This window comes from Molossus molossus, unplaced genomic scaffold, assembly GCF_014108415.1.
Source record: "Molossus molossus isolate mMolMol1 unplaced genomic scaffold, mMolMol1.p scaffold_m16_p_6, whole genome shotgun sequence".
Taxonomy (NCBI): domain Eukaryota; kingdom Metazoa; phylum Chordata; class Mammalia; order Chiroptera; family Molossidae; genus Molossus; species Molossus molossus.
In genome coordinates this window covers 108,322,130-108,346,575 of record NW_023425399.1, presented here as the reverse complement: position 1 = coordinate 108,346,575, position 24,446 = coordinate 108,322,130, and the positions used below count along the sequence as shown (strand labels likewise).

Below are 24,446 nucleotides of genomic sequence, written 5' to 3'. Positions count from 1 at the left end.
CGAAGCAGCCCAGCCTGGGCTCCTTTCCCCAGCCCTTTCTTGTCTCGATTTCCCCAGCTTTAATAAATGTCCTCTAAATTCACCTGGACTCATGCTGTGAAATCTTTCCTTACGAAGTCAAGAACCCACACACTACCAGCTAGCCCTAGGAGACCCACCAAGGGCCAGGCTCCTTTCTTGCATCAGCTGGGCTGGATTTAGATCTTCAGGGTAGAAAACAAGGAGCAGGATTTATTTCCCTGTCCCGACCCTCCTCCCTCTCTTCTTCGTTCCTTCTCCCTCTTCTTGGTTCTCTCCTCCCACTTAGTGTTAGGTACAATGAGAAAAGATGACTCCTGCCTTGATCAGGAAGACAGTGAGTAAAAGCCATGAAAGAGATCAAGACTTTTTTTTGTTTGTTTGTGGAAGTGTCATCCTGATTGAAGGGTTGTCCTGGCTATTCTGCGGTCCCCTTTTTCTCAGCCCCACCCAGGTCCTGGAAGATGTAAGAGCTCAGCTCAAATGTTTATTCGGCACCTGTGCTCCATGTGTGGGTGCACAGATAAGAACTCAGTCCTGTCCTGATTTAAGCAGCTTTAATTCAACCTCAGGAGACTAAGTATCAATCAGTGTTATTGGGTCTGACTGACCTTGTGACCCAGTGCTAGTATCTCAACCTTTGCCCTCAGAGGAATCTAGGCACCCCCCATTTTCTTGCTCTTAGCTTTATTGTGCTTCGCAGATGTTTCCTTTTTTTTCTTTTTTTTAACAAACCAAAGGCAAGACCCTCAGTCAGAGAAAGATGACAACTGGCTTCATCGTGGTGGTCTGCAACCTGCAATGTCTCAGGTCTGCCGGCACCCACCCCGAAGTCCTCCTGTTGACCGGCCCCGCTGGTCCCTCACTCCCTTCAGTTCCCTGCTCCTAAGGCACCTTCTACTATGGAGCTCAAATTTCCGCCTCTTCCAAGGTAGACATCACAGCCCCCTTCCCTGCTTGATTTTTCTTCCCTTTTTCATTCTCCAACACCATTTATTTTACTTATGTATGACACTGTCGTCTCTGCTTCCTCCGTTAGACTGTAAGTCCTGCGAGGGCCGGAGTCTGGGACTGTTTTCTTCTCGGTGCTAATCCCAGGGCCTGGTTCCCAGTACAGGTCCAAACCGAAGGACTGCTTGCTGAATGAATTCATAGACATCTGCTTCTTACCATGTTCCCAGTCCTGGGACCCCACCCTGACAATGCACTTTATCAAACCTGGGATGCTGCGGGACCGTGTCTCCCCCCAGGCATGGGCAGCGCCTCCGTCTGGGTGGGATTCTGGAATCTTTGCGTTCGCAGCTCTGAACACTGCCTGTCCCAGCGGCTTTGCCCCTGGAACCGGCTCCCTTCACAATCTTTCCACAACGTGTTGCTGCCTGCTCCTCCCCTGCCTCAAACCGTTGCTGCCTGCCCCGGCGCTGGGCCCCCAACTAGTCTTACGAACTGGCTTATCCCAGTCTGCCCCAGTTAATTAACCTTCTCTGTGTGACAGCTTTACACAACTGGACAGAAGGCAGAACACCCATGATGCTCTGTGAATTAAAATGCCAGCCAGTGGGAATGAATGGCCAAGGATGGAAGCATTTACCCCACATCATGCTGAATGCTTGGATCCTCCCAGAGAATTGCTTTGAAAGCAGCTGAAAAAAGTTTAAACATTTTGAAATCATTACTGATCCCTGAAATTAGCTTCTTAAAAGTAGTCTTTAAAGTCACTCTTGTATAATCATACTATTTCTGGGCTAAATTTTCCTAGTAAAATCTTGGGTGGTTATAACTCACCGTCCTATTCCAAGCTTCTGGCCAACATCAGAGTTTTCAATACTTTCATTAGTTTCTCATTAAAAAATTTTTTTTTTTTTTTTGCCTAAAGGTGAGGGCAAAAATACTCTTGAAGCCCTGGCCAGTTTGGCTCAGTGGTTAGAGCCTCGGCCTGCGGTCCAGAGAGACCCATGTTTGGTTCCCGCTAAGGGCAGTGCCTCAGTTGCAGTTTGTCCCCAGCCCTGGTTGGGTCGTGTGGGAGGCAGCCACTCGATGTGTCCCTTTCACGTCAATGTTTCTCTCTCTCTCTCTTCCTCTCCCTCCCACTCTATCTGAATCAAATGTAGGATTAAAAAAAAAAAACAACAAAAACTCTTGAAGTCTTCTACTCCAGGATCCCTAAGGCTCTTAAAACACACATATAACTTTCACTCCTGCCAAGTGTACAGTAGAAGATGTAACTTCAGGAACAAAAGCACACAGATGGGCCAGGTGAACACTGTAATTCAAATCCTGGGGAGGACTGCACTCCTCAAACTGTATCTGTCTCTCGGTGACTGGTTTCTGGATGTGCTTGGTGACACCACATTTGGAAACACTACCAACAGGTTTTCTGTGTGGGACAAGACAAGGATGGCCGGTTGTGTTGAGTACCTCAGGAACTTCAGTAGGTCATGTAGAGCCCCCTTTGGTTCACGGGTTTTCTTTTCATCGTCTTGGCAGAAGGAGCTATCATCGGGAGAGGTCAGAATGGCAGCTCCTTCCTTTGGGACAGGACTGGAGAACACAGAGACGGCTCTGTGGGATGACTGTGGGGCCACTTCGTGGAACCTGGTGCTGCAGCTCCGGGAAAGTTGGAAGGTTTAACTTTGCCAATCACAGAACAAAGTTCTGGGTCTTGGTTCTGCATAGAAACCCTTTAAAGGGGCAACAGCACAGAAACCATCCTCTACCAGCGACCTCCCTCCTCCATCCCCCCGTTTTGCAGTTAACGCCAGGAGCACGGACTTTCTCAGGGGAACCAGGCATTGTAAGCACGTCCCTGCCGCAGGAGTTCGGTTTTAAGGTGCAGACCAGAGTGGGCACGAGGTCAGTGGTTCGCGCCGGCACAGAACCCTCAGGACCTGCACCCCCGGGCTCCCCTTACCCTATGCGGGGAGCCAGATGGTGGGGATGCATCCGGGCCTTCCGTCCACGAAAGCAGGACCCGCCCTGGCTAGACTACGTGAACTTTCGGGGTCAGCCAAAAAGTGTCTGCGGTGACGCGGACCCAGGCTGCTTCTGTTAACAGAGGATTCAACTCCTCCCTCGCCGGGTCCGGGTCCGGAACTGCAGACCGGTTCCCGCCGGCTTGCCCTCCACCCCTGCCCCGCCCTTCTGCCGGCTGGGCTCGGCCTCCTTCGCACCTGGTTCTAGCGTAGGTCCCACTTGCACGCGTGGGAAAGACAACGTCGAGGCCCCCGCCGAGGTGCGGCCGGGGGGCACCCGGGCGGGCGGGCGGGCAGCTCCTCAGCCCGGAGGTGGTGGCGGCTCGGGACAGACTGACGTCCGGACGAGTAGCGGTGCGGGGGCTGGAGGAGGTGGAGCCGCGGAGAGGGGCGGTGCCGCGGGGAGCGGAGCCCGGCCCCCCGCCCCCACCGCTCCGGTGCCTGGGTCTGGGCGGTGACACGGAAAGCTCCCGCTCGCAGCCGAGCCTGCCGGCGGTGTCCGGCCGGAGCGCGGAGGCCGCGGGGCAGGTGGGCGCCTTCCCGAGGGCAGGGGCCGGAGCTGGGCTGCCGACGTCCACGCCGCGCTCCCCGCGCTCGTCCCGCGCGTCCGCCGAGCGGGTGGCAGGAGCGCCGGGACCACCCGGCACCGCCGCCGCCGCCGCTGCAGGGAGTGCCCGAGCCCCTGGCGGAGAGGTCGGTGAGTTTCTGCTCGTTTCTCTGCTCGGCTCCTCCTGGGTCGCCGGCGGGAGAGGGGCGCGCTGGGATGTCTGCGCCCCCGAGGCGGCCTCACCCGGCGCAGGAACGCGGGAAAGCGGTGCCGCCGCCTGGTGTATTGAGGGGTACCTCTGGCCAGTGTGTGTGGGGGGGCCGCAGGGGTTTCGGGGAGGGGAGCGCGGCAGGTGGGGAGGCCTGGGGGCGCGGGGAGGTGGTCCCCCGAGTTGCGTTAGTCCGGAGCGCTGGCGGAGTTGGGCTGTCGGCTGAGGCTGGGGAAGGGGGTGGGGTGGCGAATGGCGCTGTCGCGGCTCCGCTGAGTCCTCGGATGCCCCCTGGAGCTCCGGTCCGAAGGCGCTGTCTCCTGCCCGCGCCGCGCGCGCCCCCACCCCGCGCACACCCCAGTCGATTCTCCCTCAAGCCCCTTGTTGAGCGCCTTCCCCACCCGCAGAAGTTGCCCTCTCACGCCCCTCTGCAGCCCACGGCCCTTCCCCGGAGGAGGGGGCGCAGAGGCGGGCCAGATGTTGGGGGTCTTTTGTGCGGACCCGCGCGCCTGGAGCGCTTGCTCGTGGAAGGGCAGCGGCAGGACAAAGCAGGCTGGGTTCGGGGGACGCTGCTGGAGAAGCGCCCCCTCCCCACCCCGATCCCGCAGAGGGTGGGAGTGGGTGGGGGAGCATGGCATGGTTTGGGGAAGAGTAGAGCAATCGGCAAAACAGAGTGACTATCAGTGACTTGGTGAGGTGGCGGACAGCGTGAGGGAAAGAAGGATGCTCGCGGATGCAGCGCTGGTGTGTCTGGTTGGGTGCCCCGGCGCCCCGCATTCCCATATAGCCGGGTTTACCTAGTATAATTTGCTAGTGTGTATTTGCCCCAAGATGTTATTCTCCGCTCTCTCGTATTTCTTTCTTGAGGGATTGCAGTTGCTAGCAGAAGCACTACCACCAGAGGAGAACTTGGGGGGCGGGGGAGACTGCAGAGGAGTGGGGGGAGGTGGTTATTTATCCAGTGGAGACAATTAGGAAGCGTTCCGCCCCCTCGGCGGCCCGCCAGCCCTCCACACCTCCGCCGCCTTCCCCCACCTCGTCGGTGTCCCCACTCCACCGCCGCCGGCCCGGAGGAAGCTTGGATTTCTTTCTCTGCTGCGCGTATCTAACCCTTACTGCATGTATTTCACTGCAGGCTGAACAAAGCTCAGACTCAATTGTGCTTCCTGCTTGTCAGCCTCTTGCCTCCCAAACGTGAACCATTTCCACTTGATGTCATCACGCAGAAGGGAGTGAAAGGGACTCGGTGACAGATTCAGGTAACCCCCAATCATCTGGGTAGCCGCCTGGGTGTCTCTGGGTCATTTGGGCCAACAGTGTTTGCACGGGGGCCCTTTGGGTGGGCTCTGCCTCGCACCGTTCCATTCCTATCTGTGGAGGACGAGTGGGGGCTGCTGGAAAGAAATTGCCAGAGACTTCAAACCTTCCTTTTGACGAAGTCATTGAGGGCAGGCGGGGTGCCTTTGGGGTGGTATAAATTCCATCTGGTTTCTTTGGATGAGAATTTTGATATAATCAATACACAGTCAGATATATCTGAATGTGGGGTTTGGATATATGCCTGCTTTCTTATCTGTCGTAATATATTTTGACTTCAGTGGGATAGCCTTTGTTGAAAAGGTATCACCGTGAGGCTGATTATACATTTGACCAGTGCTCAATTAGGGCACTGGTCAAATGTGGTGACTTATGAAATAATGTCTCTGCCACCCTTGCCTTGTAATAGTGTTTGCAGTATCAACTTGCCAGCTGCAAGTTACTGGAAGGTGGAAGGGAGCAGAAGGCTGTTGGGGGAGCAGAAAGAACAGAAAACAGAGCTTTAGTTAAGTTTCCATTTATAAAGCTATGAACCATTAGGCTCTCACTCTGCATTTTATCTTTAGGTGGTTGGTTCTTTTCCAAAAATTCCGGCCTGCTTTTTTCTTTCCAAGGATAGTTCTGTTCTGATGTCAACCTAACCAGATCTGGGGTTATCTTGATAGAGCTCAATGAAAACCTAACCTTCAGACGGATTAGGACACCTTGGCATGCGCATTGTCTCCTGGAGGGTAGAGCCCTGGCATCCTGCACAAGTGGCAGGGGATAAGAATGGTTGTCGCGTAGGAAGGAGGGACTGCCGAGGACCAAAGGCTGCTACTGGTGTGCTCGCTGGCTCTGCAGCAGTGGCAGCCGCCCGGTATCTGTGGCAGATTCTCTCTTCACCATACCACCTCCCCACCCAGATCCCTTTAAAAAAATAAAATGAAAGAACTTGCAAGATTGTCATTCACCTCCAGGGTAGTTTTGTTCTGAAAGGTGACTTTGAAAAGCCATAAGTGACACTGGCATTTATCCTCCTACTCAGTGCATGCAGGAATCACTGGGAGAAGTAGGTGAGTTATCCAGTCCCAGCTGAGACAAAGGCCAAGGCTTTAGAAAGATCAGATCTGTAATGCTGTTAGGATAGAGGTATTTTGACAGTTTTTATGTCAGCAATAATGCAGGGTGTGTGCTGTGTTCCTGCAAGAAGGAAAAACCACGTGGTGGGGTAATAGGGAGTGTAACAATGCAATAGAAACAAAGGGTGTGGTGTGTGTGTGTGTGTGTTTGTTTCTTTTAATAGAAAAGAGAAATACTTCACACAATTCCACATGGAAAAACAGCTCCCTGCACACGTAAATGCACGTCCAGGAACAAAGATGGCCATGGTGCAGTGTTAGGTTTCACTGTGGTTTTAAATTGTGTGCAGTCATAAATCATAATCAAGTGTTGTACTGATGTTCACATTATTTCAGGTGGAGGCTCCTCCACCCTCAGATATCTGGAGTAGAGTGTTTAGCTCTAGGCAAGGGCAGCCCTAGAGGTTATTAGATCAACCTTTGCCTCCAGAGTCCTTTCTACAGTATTCATTTAATTCATTCAGCAGATGTTTATCAAGTACCTAATAGATAATGGGCCTTGTGATAAGGGCCAACTGTGGGGGTGGGGGTGGGGTGTGGAGACATAAAAATGAGCTGCCTTCAGGGAGCTCACATGGTAATGGAGAAATGATAACCTGATTCTAGTTAAGTTCAATGGGAGCTAGAGGGAGAGAGAGAGATAGTAGGAGGGCGGCTGGATTTCTGAGGAGGGGGCAGATAATCATTCTGCCTGTACCTGAATGCCTCTTTCATTGAGGAGCTCACTCCTTTGTAAATGACTGGGCCTATTGTTAGAAGGTGACCTTTTCTTCATAGCCTTGAAACTCCCCAGCTGAATTTCACGAATGGTTAGATCTCACCATTGCTGAAAGGTCATCCTGTTTCCATTCCTTACTCCTTCAGGGTTGTCTGAATCTGTCTATCCTGTCGGCACCCTTTGCGTTTCAAGGTTTTATTCAGTCCCTGCTGCGCTTGAATTTTGAAACAAATTCTGCCTTTCTGAATAATCTGATTTAGAAAACGGAAGTGGGGGTGGACTTTGCAGGTTTCTCTCTCTTTGTAAACAGTGATGTATCAGCAAGATACGCTGGTTATTCTGCAGTGACAAATAACCTCCAAATCTCAGTGGCTGAGTGTAGTTTCCTTCCTAGGTTGTGTGGCCAGTGTGGCCAGCAGGTGGGTCCTGCTCATCGCAGTCACTCAAGGACCCAAACTGATGTGTGATCCCGGGTGTGCTTGCAAGGTCACCGCAGCACTTGGAAACTAGAGGAGCTTGTTTTCATGACACGATGTGACCCAGAAGGGACTTGCATAGCTTTGGCCAGGAGTAGTCCTATGACCCCATTTAGCCACAGTTCAACATTTCTTGTTCTGAAAGCGAGAATGGGATGTAGGTGAGCAACAGGAATGGCTTCCACAAGGGATGTGGCCTGAACAAGTTTATAAAGTGTGTACCCACTGGGCTTAGCTCAGAGCTCCGTAGGCCTGGGCATTACACAAGTATCAATCAATCTTAAAGAATCTAGTTCCACCCAACCTAAGATGACTGTACACTGGTCATCAAGTTAAAAAAAAGAAATTTTCTCTTTTTGCCTATGTTGAGTAGTTGTTTTTCTGAAGTGCTAAGCCAGGAGATATTTCCAAAGCTGGTCGAGGAGGTTCCGTGCTTAGCATTATGTAACAGAGAGGTGTTACCTACAGACTTTCCCTCACCATCTGCCACTTGTCTAAGACTTCCTGAGATTGTTTGGAACAGCTCAGGTTAGAAAAAGTGGCAAAGGGCCTAGCCTCACCCAGGAGGTAGCCTCACCCAGGAGTGGCCACCCCAGCAGACTGTGGGGCAACAGATAGGACCTAGAGCCGGAGAGATGTGTGTAGGGTGGCCTGGGGTCACACTCTTGTTACATTGATGTTTAGAAAGAGTAATTTGGGTAAGAGCTTTTTTTGGTCACAGGACTAATAGAATACCCAGAGAGTTCTGGGGCATGGATACTTTTTTTTTTAAATTCTCACCTGAGGATATTTTTCCATTTATCTTCCCATAGAGTGGGAGGGAGGGAGGGAGAGAGAGAGAGAGAGAGAGAGAGAGAGAAAGAAAGAGAGACACATCAGTGTAAGAGAGACACATTGATTGGTTGCTAACCGAACAACCCCGACCAGGGCTGGGGACTGAACTGCAACCAAGGTATGTGCCCTTGACCAGAATCAAACCTGCGACTCTTTGGCCCTAGGGCCGACACTCTAACTCCTGAGCCAAACCGGCCAGGCTGAGGCATGTATACTTCTGTCAGCAACCATGGTGGGCATGATGGTCGTAAGTTTTAAGGCCTTTCTTGCCACACTCTCCCTACAAGTAGTTGGGTGTTATGTTACAGGCATTGCCAAGAGCTGTGGAGTCAGCAGCTGGTGGCTTTTAGAGAGATTTTGCCGTGGGAAGTGCTGGTCACTCAGATATCTTTGTTCATGTGATAAATCCATGCATGGATTAGAATTTTTAGGATTTGATGAGTACTTTTAGCATAAGCATGGAATTGAACAGAATAGTATTGCTTCTGACTCAATAATCACCTTGTTGAAGTCATCTTTATGAACACAAGCTCTTCATAGGCGGGTGACATGGTGAACTGACTGTTAGTCCCGAGTCACCGTGACTAGAGGACATGAGTGTTGGCCCGAGAACGTGGAGGCTGCCTTCTGGCCCAGCGTCCCTTGAGGGACTAGAGATTGCACCCCAAAAGGTTCTGAAGTGGGAGGTGAGCAGCTGAGAAAGCAGCAGGGGAACCAGATTCAGCCTTGACATCCAAGAACCAGTGCAGGGTTGGGCTGAGAGCGAGGCACAGACTGGAGGGAAAATTAAGCCCTGAGGGACTAGCCTTGGAATATATTTGGGAAGCTCCAAAATACAGTTCTATATTTTGTTTGGCCTCTGACTCCCAGCCACTTTAACTTCCAAGGAAGCCAGCCGTCCAGGTAGTGCACACTCGTGGGGTGAATGTGTTCCCGGCACTGCCCCACGCAAGGTCACAGACGCCGGAAGGGAGGAAGGCGTTGGTTTTCCTGCTCCTTCCCTCATGGCTCGGGAGCGGCACTGTGTGTTCTAGGAGTCGGCCTCGATCGAAATCAACGATTTGGATAAAATAAGCACTTGTTTTACGCTTAAGGATTTTCTGCTTCTGGTTGACGGTACTGTCATTGTAGGATTTAAAGAGGGAGGCCTCAAGTCGTGGATATTGACTTGCATTTCCTTTGGGTGGCTCTCAGGCCGGGATTTCCTGGCCGAGACCCCATATGGCTGCTGAGGCTGGGAGGGCATTCCTTCAGGAGCTGTGGGGGGCCTCCTGCGCTCCGCTGGGAGTGGAGGGGAGGGGGTGGGAAAAGAGGCTTTATTGGCCACTTGACTTGTTAATTCCTGCATAGATTAAATTCTTCGCAAGCATCCTGCATGATAAAAGTTACTCTAACATCACAGGGGTCTCCTGTTGTATCAGACCTTGATGCAAAAAAGGGATTGAAATGCAGATGTGTCATGATGGGGCAAAGTCCTGATAAACTGGAATCACAGACACCCGTTCTGTGCTGTTTTTCCTCTTTCTGCACCTCTCTACCATCTTCATCCTGCCTACCAAGGACATGTAACTCTTCTGGCTGAGTGCCCCTTTATACGTCCAGATATAAACCCCTCCACGATGCACTCCATGCTCAGGTTCTATGAGAACGGATGAGATTTTGGTCAAAGCTTTGACAGACACTGTGGAAACAGGGAGCGGCATTATTAATATTGGCATTCTGTTTATGAACAGATTAACTGTCCCTCCCTAGTGACAGTTCCCACATTTCCCTCAATTTCCATCGCCACTGCCTCATCCTAGCTGGGAACCTTGTTTCTCTCTTGGCTATTAGAGTGGGCACCCTCACCTCATCCTTAGGATGTAGGCTGTTTTTTTAATTGTTTGTTCCTTTGCTTAATAACCTTCAGTGGCTTCTCTTATTTTGTGGGGGGGAGGGGTTTATATTCTTAACTTTAAAGTTATCCCCAGCTCGACCTCCAGACTTCCTTTTCAATCTTGACCTTTGCTCTGCCTCACTTCAAACCATTAGCTGGGATGGTTAACCCACAAGTTCCTTAAAACACTTTGTATAGCCTCTTAATTTCAGAACATTCTGTAGCCTATGGTATCCTCCCCCTACACCCTGTCTTTAAAGGTGGACTCCATTCTTAATTCATCTAAAAAAGTTAACTCTGTCACTTTAGACCTTACCAGTCCTTCACTCCTCCAAAGTTATTTGGCAAAATTGCCTCCATCTTTCATTCCATTCACTATTCATTCTACAGAGGGCACTTACAATAGATTGTCTTGTACCATCACCTAAGTTTGATGTGCCTTTTTATTTCTGTTTAGTTGCAAAGAACAGAAACCCACTCAAACTAAAGGGAACTGTATTGAAAAAAATGTCTCAGGACATCTTTTGTCATCAAGCCACATATCACAAGAGTCCCAGTGACCAGGACTCTTCCAGTCATTGCTCAGCAGAGGGGAGAGAGGGAGGGGTCCAGTTCCGTCCAAGGGGGCCTTTGAGAGACCAGGACCAGCAGGATTTCAGTTCCTTTGCAAGATCCTTAAAGACTGGTGAGGTTTGACCCTGTTCGTACCCCCTCCCAATGTTGTACAAAGTAAATGCTCAGTCAATACTCAATCACTCACAACACAGAAGAGATTTTGAGTTATAGATACTTTTGGTCTGTAGATTTAAAGGAACGTAAGAGAAACTTATTTTTAAGAGCTTTGCCTACTTGCATTGATACTGATTATAAATGGAATCAAATTAGGCTGCCAGGCTACAGCGTGTATACCAATGGTTGGGGGTGAATGGGCTCAATGAGGATCATCATTCTAACGAAATGAATTGTTATTGACAGTCTGTTTTTCAATTTTAATTAGCCTGCTTCTTCTAAAACTAAAACACTCTCTCCTTGGTGAGATAAAGCAAGCAGCATTGGAACTTTGCACTCCACCAGGTCACCCCACAATCTCAAGGAGCAGACTGAGCAGCTTGGGTTTGACACCAGTGGGTAACAGTTGCCTACAACTGGCTAACATCTCCATTTTCCTAATTAACTTGTGGCCATAAGTGCTGCCTTTGTGCTAGACATCTGGTTTACCTCACTTCTTTGGAATACTCACCCACATGTTAGAAGCTCTTCTTTAACACTCAGGAATGCTTGATCATTATGGATAGTGTTATTATGAAAGAGGAAATGTGTTCAGCTGCTTGGAGAAAATGACCAGGAATACATTAACATTAAAATGTTCTCAGCTTGACAAATAGTGAATGGAGCTAAGATAAATGTCTCCCAAACAAAGTAGTATGATATTCTTTTGCAAATTGCTTCCTTGCAGGTTAGTATGAGCTTAAAAGGGGTTGGAGAGCACTGGATAGATTTCGGTACTTTGTTGAGAGAATTTACCCCTCTGTTGCCTGAGACATAAGGATTACTGTCATTTTAAGTGAGTAACAGCTAATTCAACTGCACAGGTAGGGAGCCATTTTCAACTGCGGTAAGTACCTGTCTATTCGGTCCTGCTCCATGCCAACACTTTAGAATCCATCTATTCACCTATGGTGATGGGTAAAATAGCATTTCAAACACTGAACGTCAGTGACTTAGGTATACAGTTGTATTTATTAAATGTATTTAAATATTGACGGTCTACTGTTTGTCTGCCAGGTGTAATTCTGTACAATTCAACTAAAATCCGTCTTGCTGTAACTTAATATGTGTTTTATTTTATTTTTTCCTTTTTGAACTTTATTGTTGAATGTATTACAGATGTCCCTCCTTTTATCCCCCCTTGACCCCCTACTCCCCACTTCCACCCACCTCCTGCCTTGCTTACACTATTGTTTGTGTTTATTGGTTATGCATATATGCATATAGGTTCTTTGGTTTCTCTCTTCTTGCCCCACCTCCCCACTTCCCTTTGAGATTCCTTAGTCTAACAACCAATTTGCACTTCTTAATCTCTTCATCTTTTTCACCCACCCCCCACCCCCCCATCTGGCACCCAACAAAATGGTGGTCTCTCTATGTATGAGTCGTTTCTGTTCTGCTTGCTCATTTTGTTTGTATATTTGATTGTTGATAGATATGTATTTATTGCCATTTTATTGTTCATATTTTTTTATCTTCGTTTTCTTTTTCAAGAAGACCCAACAACATTTCATGTAATACTGGTTTTGTGGTGGTGAACTCTTTTAGCTTTTTCTTGTCTGGGAAACTCTTGATATGTCCATCTATTCTAAATGATAGCTTTGCAGGATAGAATAATCTTGGTTGTAGGTCATTGCTTTTCATCTCTTTTAGCTTTTTCTTGTCTGGGATACTCTTGATATGTCCATCTATTCTAAATGATAGCTTTGCAGGATAGAGTAATCTTGGTTGTAGGTCCTTGCTTTTCATCACTTTAAATATTTCTTGCACTCCTTTCTGGCCTGCACAATTTCTTTTGAGAAATCAGCTGACAGCCTTATGGGAGCTCTGTTGTAGGTAACTAACTGCTTTTCTCTTGCTGCTTTTAAAATTCTCTTTGTCTTTAACCTTTTGCATTTTGATGATGATGTGTCTTGGTGTGAACCTCTTCGGGTTCATCTTGTTTGGGATTCTCTGTGCTTTCTGGACTTGTACGTCTTTTTCCTTCATCAAGTTAGAATAGTTTTCTGTCATTATTTTTTCAAATAGGTTTCCAATTTCTTGCCCTCTCTCTTCTCCTTCTGGTGCTCCCATGATGCGAATGCTGGTACTGTTGAAGTTGTCCCACAGGCTTCTTATACTATCCTCATTTTTTGGATTCTTTTTTCTTTTTGCTCCTCTGATTGGGTGTTTTTTGCTTCCTTATGTTCCAAATCAATGGTTTTCTTCTTGGTTTTATGTATTCTAATATTGATTCCCTATAAATTAGTCTTTATTTCAGTTAGTGCATCCTTCATTTCTGACTGGTCCTTTATTACACTCCTGATGTCCTCACAAAATTCCTGGAAATTCTTGCTAAGTTCACTGAGCATCCTTATAAGCAATGTTTTGAACTCTGCATCTGTTAGATTGCTTATCTCCATTTCATTTAGTTCTTTTCCTAGAGTTTTGTTCTATTCTTTCATTTGGATCATGTTTCTTTGTCTTCTCATTTTGACTGCCTCCCTGTGTTTGTTTCTATGTATTAGGTAGAGTTGCTATGTTTCCTAGGCTTCCTAGGTTGGCCTGTTGTAGTAGGTGTCCTGTAGGTCCAGTGGCACAGCCTCCCTGGTCACCCAGCTGGGCCCTCGAGGTGCACTCCTCGTGTGGACTTTATACCCACCTGTTGTAATTGAGTCTTGATTGCTGTTGGCACGTCAGTAGGAGGGTTTTACTCAGGCTAATCAGCTGCAAGGACTGGCTATTCCCACTGACCACTGGCCTCTGACTACCTTGGATGATCAGTTGTTCAGGGGCCCACCACACAGAGCAAAATTTACTTTAGCAGGGCTCTGGTACCCACTGAGTCCATTCCTTGACTGTGTTACTTGTGGAGGTGGTTGGATGGTGTGCTTCGATGTGGTCTGGAGCTGTCCACTGGGTGTGCTGGCTCTGGGGCAAGGTCAGCCACTGCCTGTGTTCTCCCTGGGGCCACCAGGCATAAGCTACAAAGCGATCTGCCGATGGCTGCTTCTTGTGCTGGGCTTGGATGTGCCCAGGTGAAACCAGCTGTGAACCAAGGCTGGCTGCTTCTAGTGCCAGGCCTGGGGCCACTTAGCTAGAGGTATGGGGCTCCCTGTGGCCAGATGCTGCTTTTTTGAAAGAAATAGGAAAATCTGAAGCAGGAGTCAAAACAGGCTAATCACTGGAAAGAAACAGCTTGGGTGGGCTGAAAGTTGGGTGGGGCAGGGCCTCAGGGAATCACCAGGGCGGGGCAAACAGTGTGAGCCAGGTTGCTGGAGTCCCAGATATGGTGCCTATCTGCCAGCCTTGTGGGGGAAGGGCTCATCAAAGGAACAAAGGCCTCCGACAACAGTCTGTCTGAGAGAAAGATGCCTCTCCAGTCCTTGTCCCAATCACAAACAACTCAGCTCTTCCCTATATATCTCCGGTGCCTTTCAAGCTGCCTCCCCAACGCTGTAGCTCAGGAGTGAGTCCAAGTAAGTTTGTGTGCGGACCCTTTAAGAGGAGCTGCCTGGGGATCCAGCAGCCTCAGCCTCCCTTAGCCTCAGTTCCCTGGATTTACAGCCAGAAGTGATGGAGACTCTCTTCCTGGCACTGGAACCCTGAGCAGGGTGCCTGGTGTGGGACGGGGACCCCTCAGTCCTCAGGGAGGACCTTCCCAGCCAAGGTGTCTTCCTGATTTTTATTCGCCACACGTGGGTGTGGGACCAGCCTGTCTGCCTCCGCCCCTCCTACCAGTCTCCTGTGGCTGCTGCTTTAATCCCATAGTCGTAGGACTTCCATTCAGCTCGATGCCAGGCGGTTCTGAAGGATGGTTGTGCTGTAGTTTAGTTGTAACTTTGATGTGGTTGTGGGGGGAGGTGAGCCCGTGGTTACCTATATGCCATCTTGACCGGAAGCCCTGTAGTTTAATATATGAATTTAACTCATAATTTGGTTTTCTGCTTTTTAGGCAGTGGCCAAGCTAAAAGGGCAGAGAAAAGAAATGAATCTGATACTTTTCTCTCTCAATTCTTGCCCCTTTACCATAAATTCCCACCTCACTTGATTCTAATTCAGTTGAGTGGTCAAAACATTTTGTTTATATTTTTAGAGAGAGGAAGGGAGAGAAAGAGAAACATCCATTTGTTGTTCCACGTATTTATGCATTCATTGGTTGATTCTTGCATGTGCCCTTCCTGGGGATTGAACCCCCAACCTTAGTGTATCGGGATGACGCTCTAACTAACTGAGCTGCCAAGGCAGGGCATCTGAAAATATTTTGAAGTGAGATGGGTTTGGGTTCAGATGTGAGTTCCGCCATAGTGACCCTTTAGTCTCAGATAAGCAGCCATTTTTTTAGTGTTTAGCTGATGCTTCAGATAATGACCCTTTGTGTTCTGTTTCTTCTTTGGAAGTGAAACTGTGTACCTGGGGGTGTTAGGTTGGCGCAGGAGCTGGCTGGTTGCCAGTTCTGTGGATCCCATGCACAGAGCATCCGAAAGCAATTGCCAGACCTTCATGTCATCCTTTCAGTCAGATTTCCCTGTAACCTTTGTGTGTGCAAGATGTATTCATGTGTGTTCCTGGTAGGCCACATTTTCTCATGGTCTGTTCCTTCACCTAAGGAAGAGGGGAATCTTTTAGACTAACAGGATTCACTTAATAAATTACCTTTATTTATGTAAACAAAATGCTAAATATCAAAGAATTCACGTCTTTGCAGAGTCAATAATTTACTTCTGTTTTCCAACATTGGAGTTAGGTCTATCAGAAATTACTCGTTCAGCCAGGCCAGAGTGGCTCAGCTGGTTGAGTGTCATTCTGTGCACCTAAAGGTTGCCAGTTCGATTCCAGTCAGGGCACATACCTGGGTTGCAGGTTCTATCCCCAGACAGGTTGCCCGTGGGAGGCAACTGATCAACTGATTGAAGTTTCTCTCTCCCTCCCTCTCTCTCTCCTTCTCCCCCACCCCCCTTCCTCTAGCCAGGTCCTCGGGTGGATTACAAAAAATTAAATGAATCATTCACACACCTTGGGTTTATGACAAAATAATAAATAAGGTATTTGAACATTGTATCCCTTGGCGGTCATACTTCCCAATAAGAAGTCCATTGATTTATGGGAAAATGCCTTCACTGAAAAAGAACATGTCAGATTTTACCCCACGCTAATTTCACCTTGTCTGTGAAACCTGTCCGTAGATAGGCCAAACCCTCTCTTTAACGTGCTCCTTAGAATAACTTCCAGAATTCCTTGTAAAGCAGGTGGTCAGTAACCATCAGCCGTGAAGTCCAAACGGGATTCAGTCTAGTTCTAGTGCCTCGGCTTTCGTCTTGTTCCTTACCCCTGATTGCAGAGGGCAGGACCATGCCATTCTGTTACCACTTCCCGTAGAGGTGAGCGGGTTTCCCGGGACTGAAACCCTCGAAGTAAACGGCTGATGGCCTGCGATCGGAATTCTCGCCCACCTCGGAGGAAGCGAATCTGAACACGCTGCCTCCCCTCTGGTCCTGCAGTCCGCTTCCCCGTTTTAACGTCTCCTTTGAGATCCCGACTTGTAAAGAAACACATTTCTTCCTTTTATGAGGCTTTTTAGTGCGAGGTGACTGGTGTCGTTCGATATAATCTATAGTACTTAACAGCTAAATAGACTTTGTTTTCCCAGGGCTGATCACAGTTAAAATAAGAAAAGGGGAGACAGCGACAGAGACAACGGTTTGAGGGAGGGAGGGGGAGAAGAGAATGATGGGGAGAATGATTATGTGTGAATATGGTATTTTCAAACTCCACTTTAGCTTCAAAATCAAGAGCAACTGTTTCTATACGGTGACGCTGGCTCTGTAATGAAAAGCATCTTGCCCAAAGCAAATTGCAGTTCTTAATAATGTCCTACAAAATGACATGGAAATTAATCAGATATTTTCTTTCCTAAACAATGCTGGATTCCAGGATTTGTGACGATTTGGGGGGAAGGGTGCTAACTCCAGCACAAAGATAACGGATGGTATTTGTCACATGCCTCAGGCACCATACTAAGTGCTGGAAGCGTGTTATCTGGGAGGCCTTCGAGCCTGGAAAGTCAGGTGACTATCCAAGGTCACGTGGTAAGTTTATGCCAGAGCCAGAATATGCCAGACCCCGGCAGTACACGCTCTTTATTTTAAAAAATTAAAAGAAAAATTTTTTTTATCCTCACCTGAGGATACTTTTGCATTTATCTTCAGATAGAGTGGGAGGGAGAGAAGGAGGAAGAGAGAGAGAGAAACATCGATGTGAGAGAGACACATTGAGTGGTTGCCACCCACATGACCCCAACTGGGGCTGGGGACAAACCACAACTGAGGTACATGCCCTTAACAGGAACCGAACCCGGGACTCTCTGGTCTGTGGGCGGACGCTCTAACCGCTGAGCCAAACCGTCCAGGGCAGTCCACGCTCTTAACTGCACCCTGGGACCCACATTCACAATTGGGATTAAGAACTGAAAGAGGTGAAAACTTAAATAAATCAAACAGGTTTCAATGTAACATAATTTAAGAGGTCCGACTTCTAAACTGTCCTGTGTTTGGGAATGAATATGGATGGTTTTGATCAACCATGGGATCAATTTGGTGTTAACTTTGAGGCCGTGTTGTTTGAAAGAGTTGGTGATGGATTTTGTTGGGAAATTTGCAGTGAGATTTCTGGTTATTACCCTCGCTTTGCCCTATGTTAACAAGTTTCTGTAGAGTCTGGTGGTGTGAAATGTTTCTGGAGGGACCATTTGACAGAATAGCAGTGTGAGAGACTCAATCAGATGCTGCGAGCAGAAAACCTTTCGTAAATACAGCATTAAAAAATATGTTTCAACAACAAACCCCTCCTACCCCAGTTACTGTTTACCTCCATATCAGAAAGTGGAATAAATCATATTTCATATTACCTTTGCTTTGTTCATGCAGTCCCCTTTCTCCGGAATACCTCCCCACCCCCTACCCCCCAAGAAACCCCCAAATCCACAACCCCCATAACATCTTGGTGGAAAGTTGTAAGTATATTCTCACCTGCCCTGTGGTTCTGCCCTGTGGTTCTTCTCTCAGGCAGAATTAATTTTCCTTCTGCTTCGTTCTTTTTAATCCCACTTACTCCTGGGTACGATCATTCTGAATGTGGTTGCTCCCCTGCTCCATTGTAAATTCTTAGTCTGTAGACCTTGTTTTGTTTAGGAGTTTGGATGAATGAGTGGAGGAACAAAGAAGCAAATGAATGAACACTGTCGATAATGTGGATTTCCTGGGATTAGAGTGTGTGCTAGTGGGGAATGGTGGTAGGCCTGAGCGTTGACACGTTTTGTGATTGTGGTGACGAGCTAGATGCCTTACCAAACTTGAACATCACTGACATTTGGGGCCAGCTAATTTCTGTTGTCGTAGGGAAACTGTCCTGTGCACTGTGGGATGTTTAGTAGCATCCCTGGATTCACTCTACCCACTAGATGTCCCTTGCCCAGTTGTCACAAGCAAAGATATCTCCAGACATTGCCAATGTCCCCTGGAGTCAAAATGACCCCTAATTGACAACCACTGTACTAGACTGTCTGCATCTAGATGAGGCCACGGGACTGGTTCTTACCAACAGGAAGTACGTAGAGATGAGAGGCAATTAGGAGTGGGTTGCCTTTCCACATTTGCTCTCTTTCTGGTCTGCTGGCCAGATGCAAGGGTGCAGCAGAGAACTCTGAAGGCCCAGGGTATGATGGAGCCACAAGGTGGAAGGAACCTGGGTCCTGAATGACCGTGTGGAGGAGAGCCTCCCTTACCAAGCTGCACTGGAATGCATTGTGAAGAAGAGATTAAACCATTATTGCCTTAGGCCATTGAGATTTGGGGGTATTTATTTTGGTAGTCAGTACCTTGCCTTCTCTCACACTTGGGATGAAAAGACCTTGCTGAAGCATTCATGTTATTATTCAAACTAGTGAATAAAAACAAAGATTCCAACCTTAGAAGAAAAGACAGATTTTTTTTGGGGGGGGGGGTGGGTTTGTTCTTGTGTAGTATTAGTCTTATTGTCATAATTCTTATAATTTATATTTTTATCAGAAGCAAAGATGACGATAAATGTGAATATGTTATTCTACCACTCGGCTCGTTCTGACAGGTCAATAATGAGCAGCTTTGAGCTATAAATAATTTTACTAAAAAATAATAAAGCATCAAGTGTTTTCATTTTACTGTGCGTGAATGTGGAACACGAGTTCAAGTTGAGATATATGTGGCAATTGATGTTGAGTGCATTCTAACAATTTGAGGGAAAATGACAGATGTTGATACCCTCCAGTTATAGCTGCTTCCCACACCGTTAATAAATAAATCGCCGCGTGATGTGATGGGCTTTGAAATGGAACTCATATATGCCTAGTGCAGCCGAATGCTGTGAATTAGTGTCCTTTAAAAACCTGAACTTAAAACCTTGCTTATCAGACTCAATTCAGTGCATAGTTCAAGATTCTTTTGCAGCAATTAATTGTATCTGTGGCTATGTCTACGCAGAGCCACTAACCAAAATGCGTAAGTCAACCTGCTTCATTTGGCAGCGATGACAACGGCGGGGTTGTTTGTGGCAAACAATAGCTGTTTGTGGGCCAACCCTGGATGGCTGAAAGCTTTGTGTTTTCACAGCACTTAATTCATTGTACAAAGAGCCGCCCCCAGTGAATTTCAGCCTTCCTGTCAGTCAAAGGATCCCCGTCAGGAAATAGAGCAAATCTGACTTGATGATTTTAAGATGGTAAAGTCTCTCTTTCTAGTAAAAATCCTAGTAGGCATCTAAACTGCCAAACATCTGATTCCTGTGTTTTTTCTCCCCATCGAAAACGTTTTCACAACGATAGGAAGACTAGCTAACACGTATGGCACTAAGTATGTGCCAGGAAGTGTTTTGCATACAGTATGTGCATAATTCTCACACAGTCTTGTGGGGAAGGTACTATGAACATCTCTATTTTAACTTACAAGAAGTTGAGGCACAGAGAGGTGAACTGGCTTGCCTAAGGTCACAAAGCGAGTGAACGTCAGAGCGGGGGTTAGAACCCAACCCCACGGCCGTATGCTGCCTCTGACTTTTCATTCTGTCAGGGGGACTCACTTTCTCGGAGATGTCCTGTATTTTCATGACTTCAGCAGACATCTGAATATGATGATTAAAAAGACTTCTTGACATTATTGCGGGAGTTGATTTATTTCTGCATGGGTTGAGCTTAATTTCCCAGTGTAGCTGTCAGCTGATGCTCTCGTGTCTTCCATGACTCTTGGCATAATGCTCCCGCGTAAAAAAGTACCAACTTTCTTAGAAGGTTGGCTCGCTTATTTTCCTGCAGTGACGCTCCTTTGGGAGGTTACCCCTGTAGGAGTGGGGCCACCGGTACACGAGGAACTCACGGACCAGGTGGTGCTGGATGAAGTGCTCTTGGAGGTCAGAGGGGGAAAGATCACTGGCTGGAGGCCTTGGAATGGCTTCGTGGAAGAAGTACTATTTGACGATGTCCTGAAGGGTGGGCGGCACCCTGGTCACGTGTGTCGGTGGAGCGGTGGTCCCCAGGAGCCAGGTGGTAGAGGAGGGTGGTCTGGTCTTCTGGGCAACAACTACCACACCGTGACTGGATCACAGAGCTGTGAGCCAGACGAGGAGGAAAGGACGAGGAAGCTCGGTGGGGACAGGGACTTTGGGCTTGTTTGCCAGGAAGACGTGGTTTGGGGGCCGGGAGGGGTGTGGGTGTAAAGCTGTGTATTCCGAAGTGTAGTCTGGCAGGAGCCCATAGAGATTAGAGCAGGAGAGGATAAAGGTGGGGAGACAGGCCGGGGTCCAGAGTCCATACGATGAAGCTACCCAGGGGAGGGCGACAGGAATAGAAAGGATGCATGGATGAAAGACACATTTTAGAGACAAAATTAGTAGGATTTTGGAGACTGATGAAATGAGATGTGGGAGGTCAACACGTTTGCAAGTCTGTAGTGCTGGGTGGGTAATGGTAACAAATACGAATTGCACAGAAAAGACCAGATTGGGGAGAAACCCAGAGTTCAGTTTGGAAACGGCATCTGGGAGACAGATCAGAGCCGTGCCTCCGAGAGTCACCCCATCCAGACGGTCATTATGAGTCCGAGGCTGCTCCGTGTGCCAAGTGGGGGAGAGGGCCCCTAGGGAGCCGGCTGTGGAAAGACAAAGGCTGGAAGAAGAAAGTCTGGCTTCTGGAGCAGAGGACATGCCACCAAGAGTGACGTGCGACTCTACGTTATGGTGTAGCTCAGATACATTTACTATCTCCAAGTTAGTTGTGATTTCTCCTAGATTTAAAATATTTAAAACGTTTTACAGACCACGAATGACGCACGTCCCATATGGCACTCTGCCTGCTGTCCTGGGGGTCTGGCCGGGAGACCCTCTCTGCTCACCTGACCTGGCTGCTGCCTCAGCCCCGGGCCATGCTGCGTCGCCTCCCCTCTCGCCTCCTTGAGGGAGCCCGCTTCTCCTCCTACCTCTGTCCTAGTCAGATCCCAAGGCTTCCTTTACTTATTCTTTTCCTGCTTATTATTTATTGTTGAAAGTATTACAGATGGTCCCCTTTTTTCCCCTCGTTGAACCCCTCCTCCCCACTCCCAGACCCCTCCCCCAACTCTTTTTTTTTTTTTTATCCTCACCCGAGGATATTTTTCCATTTTTTGTACAGATAGAGTGGGAGGGAGAGAGAGGAAGGGAGAGAGAGAGAGAGAAACATCGATGTGAAGGGACACATCGAGTGGCTGCCACCCGCACGACTAACCAGGGCCGGGGACAAACTGCAACCGAAGTACGTGCCCTTAGCGGGAACTGAACCCGGGTCTCTCCGGACCGCAGGCCGACGCTCTAACCGCTGAACCAAACTGGCCAGGGCCCTCCCCCAACTCTTAGTGCATGTCCTGGGGCTGGCCAGCTGCTTGACCCGTGACAGATGTGGGTCCTTTGAGGGCTGTGCCCGCCTTATAAATCTCAGGTGCTGTGTGTGTATATATACATATACATATACATATACATATACGTGTATATGTATATGTATAAATTTATATATATATAAAAAATATTTTAACCAATGAATATCATGAATTGTTATATTTCCAACTAGTTCTTCATCTCAGTAAGGACTACAGTGATCTTCTACTTCTTCAATCTCCCCCACACCCTCTGGACTGTGACATCTTCATGCTGCTGCTTGGTTAAGGACTGCATCATCAGGACATTTTTTCTCTTTCGGGGCCCAGCATCTTGGTAGCTGGATCTTGTCCCTGTGGTCAGAAGTATAATATGTCGGTCACCACCACTGGTTTAATGTATATTTGTCTACTTTTCAAAAGACATACTGGCTATCTTGATTCATTCTTCTCTTCGGTCGGTTAATTCTCTGAGACGGTGGCAGCAAGGAGATTGGATTGGGGTGAATCACCCTGAGTTTGGCCTTTGATTTCATGTAAGACGTTGGGGGTAGGTTTTCAGGAATCAAAATACACTCGGAGCTTAAATGGGTAAAACAGTGGTAGGAGCCGAAAATTAATCTTAATATTCCTGAAATTCATCTGGTAAAATCCACTCGTGTGGTGTGAGGGATGGATGTGAGGGACGAGGGCGAAGCTGCAAAGCTGCGCTTGCTCAGATGGACTTGGGACACCCTGGGAGTGGGGCTCTGACGCTCCCTGCAGGAGCTTTGTGGGCTAATAAACCTCACTGTCAGCCGCAAACAGCCTCCAGTAATTAGGACCAATTAGTGAGACTGCTGCTCTGCGTACTGGCCTGTTCCGTTTTCTCAGAGAACAGGTCCGTTTTCTTTGGGTTTTGGAGAAAGAACTCTTACGTCTTCAGAGAATATGTGGACTGAGGTTCATAACTGAATAATCAAAGCTTAGTACATTGGCAGAAAACGAAACAAATGGTGCTGGAAACCCCCGTTATCAAGTAGGAGATTGCACAATTTTGAGTAAAATTTTAAATATTGACTCTTTGAGTGGAGTTTGTAAGTTAAGGGGTCTTTGCTAACGTGGACTTGGCAGTGACTGAGCCCAGAGCATTTTGTGAAGCTCTGTCCACGTTACCCGATTTAATTCTCAGCATAATTCAGGAATAGGTTCCATTTTTGCCCCCTGTTTTTGGATGACTGAGGCACAGAGACTTGAAGACTATGCTGTTGGGCAAACCGATGGAAACCCCACATCTGATCCGCGGCCGCATTAGCATGCCAGTCCGTTCCAGTACAGCGGGTTTTCCTTTCTTTTTATCCTCACCCGAGGATATTGATTTTGAGAGAGAGAGAGAAACACTGACGTGAAAGAGAAGCACCCATGTGTGTTGCCTCCTGTACACGCCTTGACTGAGGATCGAACCCACAACATAGGTATGTGCCCTGGCCTGGCATCGAACCCGAAACCTTGTGGTGTATGAGATGATGCTCCGATCAACTGAGCCGCCCAGCCAGGGCTGCAGTGGGTTTTCACTCTTTGCCGAAGTACTCATTGTAGCAGAAGAAGGAGGAGGAGGAGAATCAGCACCAGCTGCAGCTATGAGAAACAAAACCCACTGACAATAAACGTTTTTATAGTCATTAATTTCTGCATACAAAGATGAACATGAGATTAAAAATGAAATCCTAAAAATGTGTTTTCATTTCCGTCCCTCTGTGCTCTAGTCATAGTCGAGCTGTAATTAATTACCTTATTGTGGCTGTATTTCCACACCAAACATTTATCTGCGAATTACAGTGCGACGAGGAGCGCCGAAGTCAGGATGGGGGTGATTCCATCCGTGGCGTCACTGTGCAAGTTCACGCTGATGAGGTTACTTGCAGGGAAGTCGCTTTGGTAGAAGAGCGAATGCTTAGGAAGTAAATGTAAGGCAAGCCGGAAAGGAAAGAGGCCTAAGTTTGAGAATTAGACTGCCCGGAGTTCCTTCAGAGTTTTTAGCCAGACAGTAGTATCAAGGTCATGAGCAATATTTTTGGCTCTGGGAGTAAGTTTAAAAAAAAAAAAATGTTGGTTAATCTCTAGCCTGTCCCGTGAAGGTCCATTTCCAGAGTGGGGAGGAACTCACATCACAGGTGCTGTTCTCTGCCGCAGGATCCCTCTCGAGTCTCCTTCTCAGGGGCTTTTGGCTTTTGCCATGAACATGTCCAGGTGCCAGGAGCTTACCACGTCCCGAGTAAATTATTTCCATTTTCTAGTCGGGACAACCTGGGGACTGGATGAGGTAGGATTCTGCAGTCCACAGGTGGGAAGAACACTCCAGGAATCCCGCTATGCCCACCCCAGCCATCAGGACATCGTGGTTTTACCATTAGAGAGTCATTCCTTGGGGTGTGAACACAGCAGGAATTGTGGTCACTTGGCAGACTGAGGGCTGTGTTCCTACTCGGTTACTTATGAGCCCTCTGATCCTGAGCAGATCACTCCTGAGCAGATGACCTCACTAAAGATGAGACCAGCCGAACCTTCACCGGGAGACCTTCATTGGAAGGTCACGGTAAAGGTTAATAATGATCACTGTTGTGCGTGGAGCCCTTGTAGGGTGCCAGTTGCTTTTAAAGTGTTACGTATCTGTTAGTTCCTTTAATTCTCAGAACAATCTG

The 24,446-nt window shown here is 48.0% G+C and overlaps 1 protein-coding gene across 1 annotated transcript in view; it reads left to right on the top strand.

Moving 5' to 3' along the window:
* Positions 1-3,659: 3,659 nt before the first annotated feature.
* Positions 3,660-24,446, top strand: part of RNF152 (ring finger protein 152) — a 63,882-nt gene continuing 43,095 nt past the window's right edge. Inside the window, exons 1-2 of the mRNA XM_036245083.1 lie at positions 3,660-3,687; positions 4,881-5,004. The gene's annotated coding sequence lies outside the window, so the exon portion shown is untranslated. The remainder of the gene's footprint in view (positions 3,688-4,880; positions 5,005-24,446) is intronic.